General features: G+C 36.8%; 1 protein-coding gene across 2 annotated transcripts in view; it reads left to right on the plus strand.

The window, feature by feature from the left end:
- Positions 1-1,015: 1,015 nt before the first annotated feature.
- adam10a (ADAM metallopeptidase domain 10a) overlaps positions 1,016-14,600 on the plus strand; it is a 62,104-nt gene continuing 48,519 nt past the window's right edge. Inside the window, exon 1 of one of the 2 annotated variants that reach the window (XM_081358673.1) lies at positions 1,016-1,272. The gene's annotated coding sequence lies outside the window, so the exon portion shown is untranslated. The remainder of the gene's footprint in view (positions 1,273-14,600) is intronic. The other variant, XM_081358674.1, reaches the window with a different exon arrangement.

Genomic DNA, 14,600 nt, shown 5'->3' on the forward strand with positions numbered 1-14,600 from the left:
ACTCCAAAATTCAAGGTTTAAAAAAAAAAAAAAAAAGAATAATGTGTTTAGAGTCCAACTTACATCGTCGGCAGCCCTTTATGGATTTCCTCTATAATGTACCATTATGTAAAGTTTAAAGCCTCTGCCTTGCTTATGTTAGCCCACTTTTTGTTCTTTAATTGGTTTTATTTTGTTAGTTTGTTTTGTTGTTATTGATTTGTACGTATAATTTATTTTGCATACTATATTATGTTAAAAACATGATCAAATAGGCGTATATAAAAAAGAATGTGTAGATTTCTTAGTTTTTTCCTGGTAGCTGTCACACAAAGTTAATCTACACGTGATGGATTAATGTAATCTTTCATGGATTTAGAATTTTTCGTCACCACATATATACCGTGGTCACGTGTGAAAGATTGTACGTCTGTGTCTTTCATGGAAATTTGATGTGACATCACGCACTATATTCAACATCAAACCCATCCAGAAATGGTTCTGTCCACCGCACGATGGCAGCGTTGAGCTAGATATCGTTTCCAAATAATCATTCTTCGCACCTATAACGTGTATGTATTGTAGGATTTAACTGTTATTTGTGGACAAATTTGTCCCCAGAAGTGAGTTAAATCTGATAAAACTTCAATTTAGGGACGTTCTGGTTTTTAAAAAAGATATGTAAAATGAAGTATGGGCTATGTATATGTGCACAAAATTTAAAAAAAAAACAACAACCAACCAAACAAAATGTTTCTGTTAGGGATTTGGTCAGTCTATTTATAATTAATTGTGCATAAAATAGTAGATGCCTGTTTTTGATTATGTATTTAGGCTATTAACATAGCCTACAAACTATACCAAAATGTATACATACAAACAGTCGGTATAAGTATTTAGCATAAGGATCTCAAAGAACCACAACTAATGTTAATTATAGTTTAAAATAGCTGTCATTCTCCTCCAATATAATTTATTCCATTATTATGTTCTACAAAGTCTCAGTACAAAAGCGTTCATGTAGACATCCTCTCATGTCCTCGAGTGGGCGTGGCTTACGCTCTGCCTGCGCCTGACGTCAGGCCGTTAGAGACAAGCCCGGAGCCGAGGCCGCACAGCAGCAGCATCCGTCACACACACACAAACACTCACCGAGGGCGACTGCGCCTTTAAGACCCGCAAAACTAACAATCAAACCAGCCTCGGTGTCAATGTGCAAGCGATGAATTTACTCGATATGGTTTTGTTCAAACTCTTGATGTTGTTATACTGCTTAAGCGACACCAAAGGTAAGTGTGTTTTGCTTTAGTTCTGGAAAAAGTGACGGTTAATCGGATTGTGCTTTAGCTGAAGTGAGCTATATGGGAGGGGTGAGCATAGAGAGTCTGAGCGTGAGTGCGGAAGTGAAACTAAACACTTAAAATAGGCAACTTTTAGTGTTTAACACGTGGAATTTCAGGTTTATTCGCATACTAGCATTTTATATTAGACAGTGTGGTGAGGAGTTTTCAAAATGACTTTGATTGGGATATTTTAGAAGAATGGCAATAAATGTCCTAGCTAGCTGTCTGTCAATGGGAACCCAGCTAGCTAACTTGGCGAGTGTATTCATTCACATTAGAGTAATCAGAATGGAGACAAGATGATGAATTCGTGCAGTTTAAACGTTTCTGTTCTGTTTGCCTTCTTGGTTTGTTATTTCAGAAGTGCGTTGTCGAGTGCGCAATGTTAGTCAGAAGAAAAACACAAAAAAACAGAGTGCGAAATGAAAGACTTAAGTTACACACCTTTCCTGTTATCATTTTCACTTGAGACGAGGTCACCTCAGTGCTGGTACTTGTCTAGTTCACTTGTGTTTTACAAACGTATGTGTGAGATTTTACGAGAATTTAAGGAACAAAATATATCAAAAAAGTAAAAAATAAATAAAATCAACCTTTACGTTCTACAGTGTATTAAGTCCACGATTAGAGTTTGGGTTGGGATTAGTCTGTACTAGTATCTAACTATAATAAACATTGTTGACCAACAATAGAACAATCTGTTGTAAGTATCCCTTTAGCTAGCTGGATAAGCATGGCTGTGTGTGGTCAGACAACAGAGCTACTGCAGACTCTTCAAAGAATGAATTTCACCACACGTTTCCATAAGGTAAAGTTCAGATTTCTGCTGAAACATACCGTGCCCTTGCTGTCAGACTGGAAATGATGACATCAGATGAGTGCTAGTGAATGTTATCTCTCTGTTTCCTCCTATTTTAGTTGTCTGTGACATTTCTTCACAACCAGGCTTTCTAGGGCTGCTGAAGATAGCTAATTCTGAAGAAGTGTGTTTAAGATTAATTCACTCCAGAGTTAAAATTTCCTGATTATTTACTTGCCCCCAAGTCATCCAAGACGTTCATGTCTTTCTTTCTTCAGTCAAAAAGATATTTAGGTTTTTGAGGAAAACATTCCAGGAATTTTCTCCATATAGTGTACTTAATCCGGGACCAATGGGTAGAGAGGTCGCTCATGACGTAAGCGGAAGTGGGAAAAACTCCATCTCATTTTCTCCTCCAACTTCAAAATTGTCATATCGTTGTTGTACCTTTTTTTTGTAAAGGGCGTTTGACTTTGCACGTTCGCTTTGTAAACACTGGGTCACAATTTGGACCTTCAACCTGTTGGTCCCTGTTGAGGTCCACTATATGGAGAAAAATCCTGGAATGTTTTCCTCAAAAACCTTAATTTCTTTTCGATTGAACTGAAGAAAGGAAGACATGAACATCTTGGATGACATGTGGGTGGGTAAATTATCAGGAAATTTTAATTCTGGACTCGAGTGATCTAATCTTTTAAGTTTATCTAGTAATTGCATGTAGTAATGGCCTGATTTATCAGGATGGAATGCTGGGCCGTTTTGTTTTGTTTTGGGATCTGTTTTGTTTCAACTGAGTTTGTTGCTATGGGATTTTATGTTTTCTAATGTATTTGCTGTTCATTTAGGGGTTTTTTTTAACTGGGCTAAAGACATAGGCTACACTTCTGCAATATTCCCCTTTGTTGTCACTAATTGCCTAGATCCCGATGGTGTTTCACATGCTCTGTGATCTTTGAGATATGCAGTTTTCTTACATCTCCCATGAAAAATGTATTTATTCATGTATGTGGAAAAAAGGAAAGCTGCATTCTCAAGTGTATTTTCAAGCCATTTTAGATGAATCATAAAAAAAGTTTAATTAACCTCTATATTCGGGCCACATCACTGTGTATAAGGGTAGGGTAGGCAATTTCTTTTATAAACTATTTTTGTTATACTGGATGAAACTCTTCACATCCTGATAGCAATCAATAATAGAAGTGGTCTAAATATTAAAACATGTACACTTCAGTGGAAGTCTCAGGACCAAAAAACGCAAAAATGCTCCGAATGCAATGATACAATCTCCTACCTGCCTGTCAACATACGTATTTGCTGCTCACGCAGACATCACATGTCATCGGCGAGATCCTTAAAGCAATGCAGAGTTGTGGACAGACAGTCACTGAGTGAGTGCCGCAAACAAACAGTAGAACCTACAGAACCAAAACTATAAGCTTATGCTGCGTTCATGCTAGGTCGTAAAAATAATTACAAGGTGACAACCGGTGACGTTCAGACTATGCGTTTCTATGTCAACACTGCAGTACAGGTGGTAAAAGTAAGAGCTTTGCAAGTTGTTTACGTTCATTATTATTGTTATGTTATGTTATGTTATGTTATGTGCTTTGAGACATGAGGTAATTTAACCCAGTCTCTCATGACACTTTGCAGGAGGCGTGGCTTTGGGTAACACTGAAGGGAGGGTGGGATCTCATGCTTTCAAAGCTAGCTTGCTATTGCTAGCCTCTCCGAAATTGCCTACCCTACTTTTAAATATTTAGTAGTATCCATTTTGAGTTTTGACATTGCTCTTTGTTGCTTTTGTTAGCCAGCTGTGAAAACAATTGCATAAAAAGCTTTGCTGACATCCCTTTTTGCTCAGATATCAACTCAAACGTGTTATTGTGTGCCTGCAACATCAACATTAGTGAGCTGTTTTCCATCAGCAATTTGAGTTTTTTTTTTTTTTTTTTTTTTTTTGTGAATTGCGAATTATACTGAAGGTAACAAATATGGTTGGGGGCAGTATGTGGTGTCATCTGTTTGAGATTAATTATGTCTGTGTGTACTGAGGCAAGTTAATGAATATTACACCATCCAGTGATGAAATGGCTTGTTGAGCAACTTGAGTAAACTACGCAGTATGCATAACACAAACGTTTTTGTATGGCAGCTTACAACCATTTTTGGTTGTTTTTATGTGGTTAGCTTCTTCTCCAACTTGCTAGATGAATCATCCCAAAAAGATGTATTTCTGTATGATGTGCCCAGGGTCTAGCATTAAAAGTCACTAGTGAAAATTGGCTTATGCAGGTAAATAAAACTTCATCTGATTCTGTTTTTGTTGTAAGTGATTGGACTGCCAAAAGCAATTTCTACCTCAGGGAAAAATTTACTGTCTGGTTTTTATATATTTTAGGTTACCTAAAGCTTTTTATTGTTCCCCAGAACTCAGTGTGGCTGCACATGGAAAATTCCTCACATTTAACCACAAAAACTAAATATATGAAGTGCAAAATCTTAATGTGCTTGTGACTGATGCACTGCAAGAATGTAAGGCTACAGAATATTTTTGGCAATAATCCAGTGGAAAAATTCCATTGACTTACAGACAGATATTTCATTTCTGGCAAGAAATTTGATAAATAAATAATAATAATAATTCTGGAATCTGGACAGGTGCTTCAGAACGAAAAAGATATTGTTGAGACTTTATCAGAGGAACAGAACACAGGTTTACAGAGGAAACGGGTTCCTCGCCAGTAGCAGACGACAATGGCCTTTCATGTAATAACAGGATAAACTTTTGAATGGAGCATTGAAATTGAAGAAAAAATGTTAATTAGTGTTTGAGGGTTAGAGGGTTTATTTGCAATTCAGATTATTTAATTTATTTTTCCGTTTTAAGGAACACCACACGTTATGTTTATTTAAAGTATGCTACATTTGTAGTAGGGGATTATTTTATCTAAAGCTCTGAAGTTGTTTTGCTTATACTTTTGCAAAATTAGCAAATTGCAAATCTTGAAAAAGACTATGCATTTTTATATTTTGTACGTTTAACTTTGGTGCTATTTTTACCAAAGGCTGGATGTAATGAATAATTGAAAGCAGAGTTGACTGATAACCCTCCTCGCTCCGACCAGTGCAATCAGCACTATATTTTTATAGTTGCTTTATTTTATAAGAGAGTTTTTATTTAGAAATTATTTTGTCATTTTTGGTTTGGAGATGTGTGTCATGGGAATGTGATCATCATGTAAATTTACGTCACCACTAAACTGCATAGTGCCTTGAAAATATTAATCAAAGCAGCGGAGGGTAACCGCCAGGCCCCCCTAGGCCCTCAGAGACGGCCTAAACTATTGTAAAAATGATACTTGCAATACAAACTTTTAAATAATAGTTTAAAAAGTACAAACTTTTTTAACACAAAGTCATCAGTTTTAATTTTATAATTGGAATTCATAAATTGACAATAAACATCTAAAACCTTAAGAGGAAATAAACCCTTAAAATCTGCCTATTCAGTCGTTGTTGTAGATGCCCATTTTCTCCATATTAGACTCTTTCCACCTAATGTTTTCAGTTCTGTGATTGGTGGTCCAGCTGTGAAATTACAAAGGACCAAGCCGTAGCAAATCAATGTGAGACTAATTTCAAATGACAGGAAAACTGACAAATCATATCGTCCCTCTAAATGGGTTTCAGTCGCTGTAGGGACACAATAAAACAATTTGCATTTTATTTTAAATGATGAAATAGCTGACGCTATTCATAATGTTAGTGAGGAGGACATCGTTGCTAATTTATTATCCACACAGTTTTTGTGGATAGAACAGTTTGGTGCAGAAAGCCAAAGATTTTGTAACCCAAGTAATTACGATAATTAGCGATACCTCAGGATGAGCGCATCAACCAAGAAGCTAAAGCTTTTCTGCTGGAAATGTTGGCTGTTTGAGTAAGTTATTTGAAATCTAATAGGTCACGAGCCAACCAAGTTTATTCTGGCCGTCGCTGCTACTGTTTTTATACAGAATGTTAGAACTTTGTTTGAGAAATTTTGCAGAATTACTGGTCAATCTGTAAATTTACCTACTCTACCATAATGCACATTTGCTGTAATTCTGCACAAGTACATTTTTTCCCAAATCATAAGATTATTATGTTCTGTTACATCCATTTCAAGTATCATCGAGTTCTGTTTATCACAGATCTTACTCATAAATTGAAAAACTCCATTATAAAACCCTATAGGAAAATCTCGAGAAAACCAGTGGCGAATTAATCTTCCGGGTTTTGACGTCATCCCTACACCACTCTGAGCTGTGTTCTCCCCTCTGTTCTGGCAGAAGAGGAGCAAACACACATACACACATTCTCATGGATGCCTGCCCACAATGATGTCATGAACTTATTTTCTCTAAACTCATGTTTTCACAGTTTGTGAATCACATGTTTGCATTTTGAGATAACAAGCCAAAATGACACACCCACTAGAGATGATAACTTTATTTAATATCACTTCCTTTCAGGCTGCATGGGTGTTGGTTTATTACCATTACTTGGTAAAGGGATTCCAAGAGGCATTACCACTAGAGAAGTTTTTGATCTGTAGATTTTCTAATGTGACATCTGGTGTTCCTAACATCAATAAATTGTATACCCAAAGTAAATGACAGTTCCATCCTCTACAAAATGATACTTTCCCAATGTTGGTGTTTATGAACTTGAAGTGTTAGTAGACCAAATGCATTTTTAAGATATGGAATGCCGTTTGCAATATAGGTTAATTACAAAAATAATAGCCATGTTTTATTCTGTTTTTAGTTGTCAAAAGACCACACTAGGCTACATTTTCAAAAAAAAAAGTAAAAGCAGAGCAGAGTAATACAAAAACACTTTCTCTGTATAACAGCCTCATAGTCTTTCAGTTGCTGCTACTCAGTGCAGAGTTATTCCATTCTGTTTGGCTTCATTTCTGTTGTTGCAGGCTGCAAACCTCAAAGCTGTGCATAACCAGCAGGAAATGAAATATGGTACTGAATATCAGCACAGCTGTTTACCTGCAGTCTTGTGTGCCTGCAGCCAAATAGCTGAGCTGATATTCAAAACAGCACTCCTGCTTATGTTGGTTTGCTTAAATATATAAATATGAGAGATAATTTTGTGTGCATCTTATTGTATGTGTATATATAATATAATATAATATAATATAATATAATATAATATAATATAATATAATATAATATAATATAATATAATATAATATAATATAATATAATATAATATAATAGGCAATTTGGCATATTGACCATTGGCCATAAGAGATCTGGATTGGCATCAGCCATTAAAAACCTGTTGACCACTAATGTGAAGTATTCAAATAAATGCAGTGCTAATGTTAAATACGAAGTAATATTTTTAAATAATCTCTTTTGGAAAGGACTTTTCATGTTTTTCTAGAGTCATAAACTTGAATATGTAAGCTATAAAGTGTCTTCTATCAGATGTTGCTAAATATATCTCTTTATAGTAGTTTCTTCCTGTTTAAGAAGATGATTGGCATTCGTCTGTCTATAAATAGTGCTACATATATAATCCGATTACTCTTCCTCTTACCAATTTCACTCTGAGCAATGTTAACAAACAGATGGGTTAGCTTCTCTTCTCTCGCCCTGCCCTGTGCCCTTATGATAAGACCAAGTCTGGTGTTCACACATCATACCTTTATAGTATATTTGACTTTTTAAAAACTCTTCCAGGACTGTTTGAGTTCTGCACCGTAAAGATAGGTCAGATAGACCTTTAATTGTGTTCCTGTAACAAATTGCCAGTCCCTTTTTGCCATAGTATCACTTTCAGCCAGCTCAAGCTTTTTGTGAAGTGGAGTTTATTTGGCTGCTGAGTTCCCAGACTCACTTACTTGAAAATAAGTGTTGTTTTTCCTTCCTAAGTTGACAGAAATGAAGAGGAGAGCATCTTTCCAGTGGTTCGGTTCAGCTCCTCCTATACATGCATTAAGTGTAGTCCAGATCTTGGCATGAGAAGAAACAATGTATCTATTCTATTAAACACCCACCATCGAATGCCCACAGCTCGGGCAAAACAAAGGCTGATTTGTGTCAAATCTTCTGCCATGCCTGCCATGCGCTTTGAAATATAGGATAACTAAATCTGGGTTTGCATTTTTTCATTTGTCATGTGGTTTCTCCACAGAGCCGTGCCTATAACCTCTTATATGGCATTGACTGTAGGAGCATGAGTGTAAAGGTCACTGGCCCCTCACACAGACTCTATGAATCATGAGCCAAGCTATTTCCACTTCCTTTAATTTTCTGTCCTGTGCACCACCCAGTTCAACTGCATGCTTCAGTGTTTATGTATACAAATTTAATTTAAGTGACTTACTGATTGTATTTTTGATGGAATGTTTCATCCTGCATTCATCTTGTGTCCTTTATTAAATTTGTTCAGTCAGTGTTGGTGGCAATATGAAATTCACATAAGCTGATGATGTTCTAAAATAGTTAACTTTTTTTTTTGTGTGTGTTGGCTGGGCTGAGAAATTATTTTCATGCATCAGTCAGCATTGTGTTCAAGATTGGTGGAACATTCAAAACTCAAAGCTCTTCTTAGTGACCTTTCTATGGGTGCAAACAATGGAGAGGAAATTGGTTGTTTGCGTTTATTCTTTTTTTTTTTGTCTGTCGCAAAACTTGAGTAGTGATCCGAACAGACGTTTTCATTATTCACATTTTGTGTTTTTTAATGTTATAGAATTAGGACTTGAACATAGACAGTCTTTTGCCTCAAACGGATGCAAATGGGTGCTAATATTGACTTTTTTCAGTACAATAAGTGTACATTACTATTCAAAATTTTGGGATCAGTATTTCATATATTTTATCAGCATTACTGATACAGATAAAGTACATCGATTAGCCTAAAAGTGAGAGTAAAGAATTTTACATTGCAAAATATTTCTATTTCAAATGTTGTTCTTTTGAATGTTTTTTTTTTCATCAAAGAATCCTGAAAAAATGCATCATGTTTTCCAGAAAAATATTAAGCAGCACAACATAAATGTTTTTTTAGCACCATATTAGCATGATTTCTATAAGATCATGTGACACTGAAGCCTTAAGTAATTTTGCTGAAAATTCACTTTTGCCAAAACCAACTCCAAACGTTGAACAGTATGTGCTGTGCTATTTTGGGGACTTAACAATGCAGAATCTATGATGTTGTTGGTCCATGTGAATGATTTCTTATATGGTCATTTTACGACTTATTTGATCACTTAAAGGAATTACTTGCGTTGTAGATTTAGACCAAATACTCCTTGATGGATGATAGGCTTTATATTGTGGAGGCAGTAAACACTGAAAATATATTTGCTTGTTTGCAAAAGTGTTGAGCATTTCTGGATGTCAAATGAGTGGCTCAGTTTAACAAAACCGAGTTCAGCTGATTATAGAAGTGCTGGCTGCTATAAAAGATGTGTTATGACAGGCTGTCACAAGTTGTGTGGTTTAGTTTTGTCACATTTCTGGAATTTCTAACTTGGATACGATACCTTGAAAAATTAAAATTTTCAATACCACTGGAAAAAAAATAGTCTTTATTGTAAAAATTAAATACAGATTAGGCTAATGCTTACAATTAAATTTACAAAAGTTTTTCGATCAAGAGCAGTCGATCTTTTGTTCTTTGAATAACATAACAGACAACAGCAGGTTTAGGCTGCTGTCACTTTAAGAACTTATGCACAGATCCAATACTGTTACACAACATGCGTTTTCAACTATTTACATTCCAAAACTGACTGTGTTTACCTGAATACTTCCCAAGATGGGCATTTTTGATGTAATTTTGATTGTATTTGACAGTTATAGGCTATAAGCGTCATAGGCTAAGTCACGAAAAAGAACAAAATATGGTAATGTTTGAGAGGCGAATTTATGTGCGCACCACTTTTATAGATCAGTGGTACGCACTTTTTTGGTGTGAGGCGAGCACAAAACCTGCAGGATTGAGAAAATTAACAACACTATTCCATCGGAGAGTGAGAGGAGGCGAGTGTGTTTCAATTTGCGTCGGAGAGAAGAGTGTGAAAACGCGCAGCTGGCATTGTTGTTCAGGCCTTCCACTCGTCTCATCCAGTGGTGCCGTGCATTACTTCTGACAGCTCTGCGGTTATCTTTGTGTGGGAGTCCGCCGCTTTTGTCCTCACATGTGGGGCAATTTAGGCAGAAATGAGGCAGCTATTGTGCTTGTACAAAAGTGCTCAGTGTCCGCCCTCCTTTCACAGAGTTATGCCTTTCTCTCTGTGTCTGTGCATTTCTCATTTTCCCTGAAATATGTTGTCATCTATAAATTCTGTCTGTTCAGGCCTATTCCGGGAATGCCTGTGCTCTTAATATAGTGCTGAATAACACCCAATTATCATGACTTTGTCAGTGCATCAGAATTGATCTAAATGAAAACCTTGTGTTGTCTACCACCTAGATACTTTGTTTACATGCCTTACCCACTTCTCTGGTCTCCCTCCTCTAGAGCCTGTCATATGAACAACCAGCCAATAATAATTCTAATTTTACTCTGAGATCATTTCGTGCTATACGTTTGTTGTTTGTCGTTGTTCATCCATGAAGACAATGCAACATACCGTAGATACCTAAGTAAGTACTAATACTCAGCCCATTTAACTAATTGTACCTAGTGTAAAAACTTTTGAAGTGATGCTTTTTTCAGGTCCGCAGCTGAATAGTGGGGCAGAAAATGCTAATCTTAAGTGTACTGACTCACCTCCCTGCCTTAGCTAATAGACCTTTTGCTTCTGATGAAACGTAATTTCCCCATCATTACACCTTTATGCTTCTCAGCAAAGGTTCACTGGCTGACTCTAGTTTTAGGTTACAGGGCTAAGGATGAGCGACTCAGAGCGAGCAAATTACTTGTTGCCAAGTTGCTATAGAAACAATGTAAAAATGAGTAGTTGTCTATTAGTCCATATATATAAATGTCCTTGTCTCTCAGGACACATCATTTGACAGTGTTCTTCTTTTTCTTATTAACTTCTAGAATTTGTGAGCTGCCTTCATAGACAAGTCATTATAGGCTGACTGCAGCTTAAAAAAACTTCAAGGGTCTCTTTGAGGATTCATGGACTTCATCTGTCTGCAAACTAATGCTATGCTTCTAGTCTTTTCATGCTTTGACTAGGGGTGGGCGATATACCGCTAGAAAAATTTATTAACCGTTAGATTTTGGAGTCTTCTCCATCGCGGTTACGCTCTCGTGACGTCACGTTGCTGTGCTGCGCCACCACATTTGGCCAGGATGCCAGGGTTAAACCCCTACTTTTTTTTTTTTTTAAAGGTTTAACATCTCATCCGACTGACAGAATACATTCTATACAGTGATTGAGGCTACATCGATTACCTTTGAAGTATTAATATACTTTCTTATCATGAAAATACACGAGAAGGCTTGAAGAACTCAGATAAACCATATATTGACGTAGTCGTGTTTATTACGCATGTTTAATCGCTCAAAGCTGTTTATTCAGCTTCAGCGATAGTATGATGCCCAATGGGATTTCTGCGCAAGAAGAGCACCATTTGGCTTTCAGATGGAGCAGCATTTACTACTGAGCACAGAGCTGTGCTTCACTGACAAGCTGCGCATAAAAAAATTGCAGCCTTTGCGTGTGGTTTAATTTCTTATTAGAGCTTGAAGTTTTTCATTTTTGTCTTTGTTCTATTGTAGTTGGTCTTCCTATTTGTTTGTTTTTTATCACTGTTTACTTGTCTTTAGTAAGCTTGAGTTTTTTTGTACTTAGTTAGGCTATTAGTTTTTTTGTGATTTGAAAATGGTGACTAGAACTTATTTCAGTTGTACCAAAAATTTAGATGCCATAACCTTATTTAAAGCATAAATAACTATATTGTGATATATTTTAGGGCCCTATGATTTCCGTGATGTGGAAAACGCGAACGGAATCACGGAATTTAACGTTACACATGAAAACGGAATTCTCTTATACGCGCGGAATATTTGTTGACATATTAAATAAACGATTTTTTTTTACTTCCTTCTCATTTTTTCAGTTTAAAACAACAAACGTAGAAAGGTCTCTACCTAAACCCAGAGCCATATAGAGAGACATCTGTCAATACAGTTAATATACAGGGATGTAAACAGCGCGCTTTTCAGTATGTGCACAAGTGTGAACCACTAGTGTCTCTTCTTGCTGCGTATATTTACTGTCTATGGCAGGGGTCTCCGTGGCCTCATTGGAGGTAACTAGCTCGTCAAGGGGCCGTTCACATGTCGTGTATTTTGCGCGCTCAATTTCGTTTACGTTATTTCAAATGTAGGCGCGCGGCAAGCGCGCTCATAATTGAAGCGATGCGCTCATTTTTTCCAGGCGCAGCGAGATGAAAACACCTCAACTTTTCAGAATGCCGCAAGCGCACCGCAGTTCATGTGACAAGAACCAACATATCAACTTCACCCTTTCCGTAACAACATTGAAAGCTCAGTCAACATAAAGGATGGGGGTGCACCACAAACACTACGGGTGTTTTTCTCTTCTCCGTAAATAAATCTTATAGCAGAGCTGCAGCAAGCGTTTTTCGGTGGTGGAAATCTTTTAGCTACTAAGACTTCTTTGTCGTTGTGGAGAGCGCAGTGCATGGTTGCATAGCAACGACAGACGCCACGGGAAAATCAGACCGAATTTTACTATTAATAATAAAAGATAAGCTAATGTGCATTGTATTTGTAAATGTCAGTAATTTATCTTTTTTGACTCATTCTCTTTATGAAAATGATTTAAAGGCTTAAATATGTGAGGTTTATCTTTTTATAAAACATTTTTAGCGCAATTTTCCACCGGACAAATTGCGCTTGTTAACTCATGATTTCTGTTCTGTGCGTCTGTGCGCACCAATCTTGCACTTCCATCTACTCCTCAACCAGACCACCTAGAGACTTCGGGTTTTCGGCATTATGTTAAGGAAGGTCTAATCTCGGGAACGCACAAAAAAAATCCAGGAAAAGATTTACTATCTCTTAGTACATGTAACTCCATGAGGTGAGAAAATTGCGCTAAAACACTCACCGAGTTTTTATTACTTGTTTTGTGAAAAATGATTTAAAGGCTAATTTAATCTTTAATTTAATATTCATCAATCCTACCTTGTAACTGTTACCTTCATGTTACTGTTATTTTTGGCCAGAGATTTGTTGAAGGTTTGGCTTAATTTTGGGGAATTTTGAATGTGCTTTGCTGAATATATTAACAGTTTAAATATTAAATGTGAGTTTGTGTAACTGAATTTTTAAAGGTCAATACTGCTTAGAAGTGAAAAGAAAACAAGCAAATCCGAAAAATCTGAAAGGGCTAAAAATAAATCCCAAAAAACGGAATTTGAAAAAAAATAAAACGGATTTCATAGGGCCCTATAATATTTCATTATTGAGAAATAAAATGACTTATATCATGATACAAGTCATTTTATTTCTCGATAATGAAATTTTTTTTGGTCATGTCACCCACCCCTAGCTTTGACGTAAAAAAGTTTGCTGTCAAAGAGCTTGAGCCAGTCGCCAAGCTCTGGAGGAGCTCCAAGCTGTTTAGTTGTAAGTCTGTGACATGCCACTCAGAAATCGGGGTTGGCTTGTGGTAAGAAATGTGGTCAAATATGACAAAAGCTCATTGATGCTGCTGTTTAAAGGTCAGTTCCAGTAAATAACGTCACAGAGTTTTGACAGCACTATTTTTTGGTGCTGACGTTTGAATGGCTGTAATATGGAAACAAAACTGAAAGCTGTTGCATTTGTGAAAGCAGATGTTGTACATTGACGGGAATGTAATCTGCAAATTGTACTGTGATATAGCGATTTCAAGGGTGTGAACATAGCTAATTATTCAAAAGGAAGCTATAGTTCATATAGCATCTCCGTCTATAGAACTTACTCTCAAAGTTCAATCTTAAGTCTCAAGTGACTTTGGTAATAGACATAAAATATCTAAAATCTTCACAGCGAACTGTGTAACCTTAACCATATTTAGCTCTCAGGTCTGATAACTGTGCCAACTTACTAAACCATGAAGGTAACCACTGACATGAAGTCATCTTACCATGCAGTTCAATGTTGCTTTATTTTAACCTGCATGGTGCATTGAATGTAGAGCGCTAAAGAAAAACAGTTTGCCTTGAGAGTGTGATAGATAGAGGAGAGTTGGGGAGGTGGAGCACTAATGTGTGTGGAATTTGAATGAGTGTTGAGCGTTCTGCTCCTCTGAGGCAGTGCTGATTTCTTCTCTCTCTCTCTCTCTCTCTCTCTCTCTCTCTCTCTCTCTCTCTCTCTCTCTCTCTCTCTCTCTCTCTCTCTCTCTCTCTCTCCTCTCTCTCTCTCCTCTCTCTCTCCTCTCTCTCTCTCTCTCTCTCTCCTCTCTCTCTCTTCTCTCTCTCTCTCTCTCT

This window comes from Scardinius erythrophthalmus (assembly GCF_964197995.2).
Source record: "Scardinius erythrophthalmus genome assembly, chromosome: 2".
In the NCBI taxonomy this organism is placed as follows: domain Eukaryota; kingdom Metazoa; phylum Chordata; class Actinopteri; order Cypriniformes; family Leuciscidae; genus Scardinius; species Scardinius erythrophthalmus.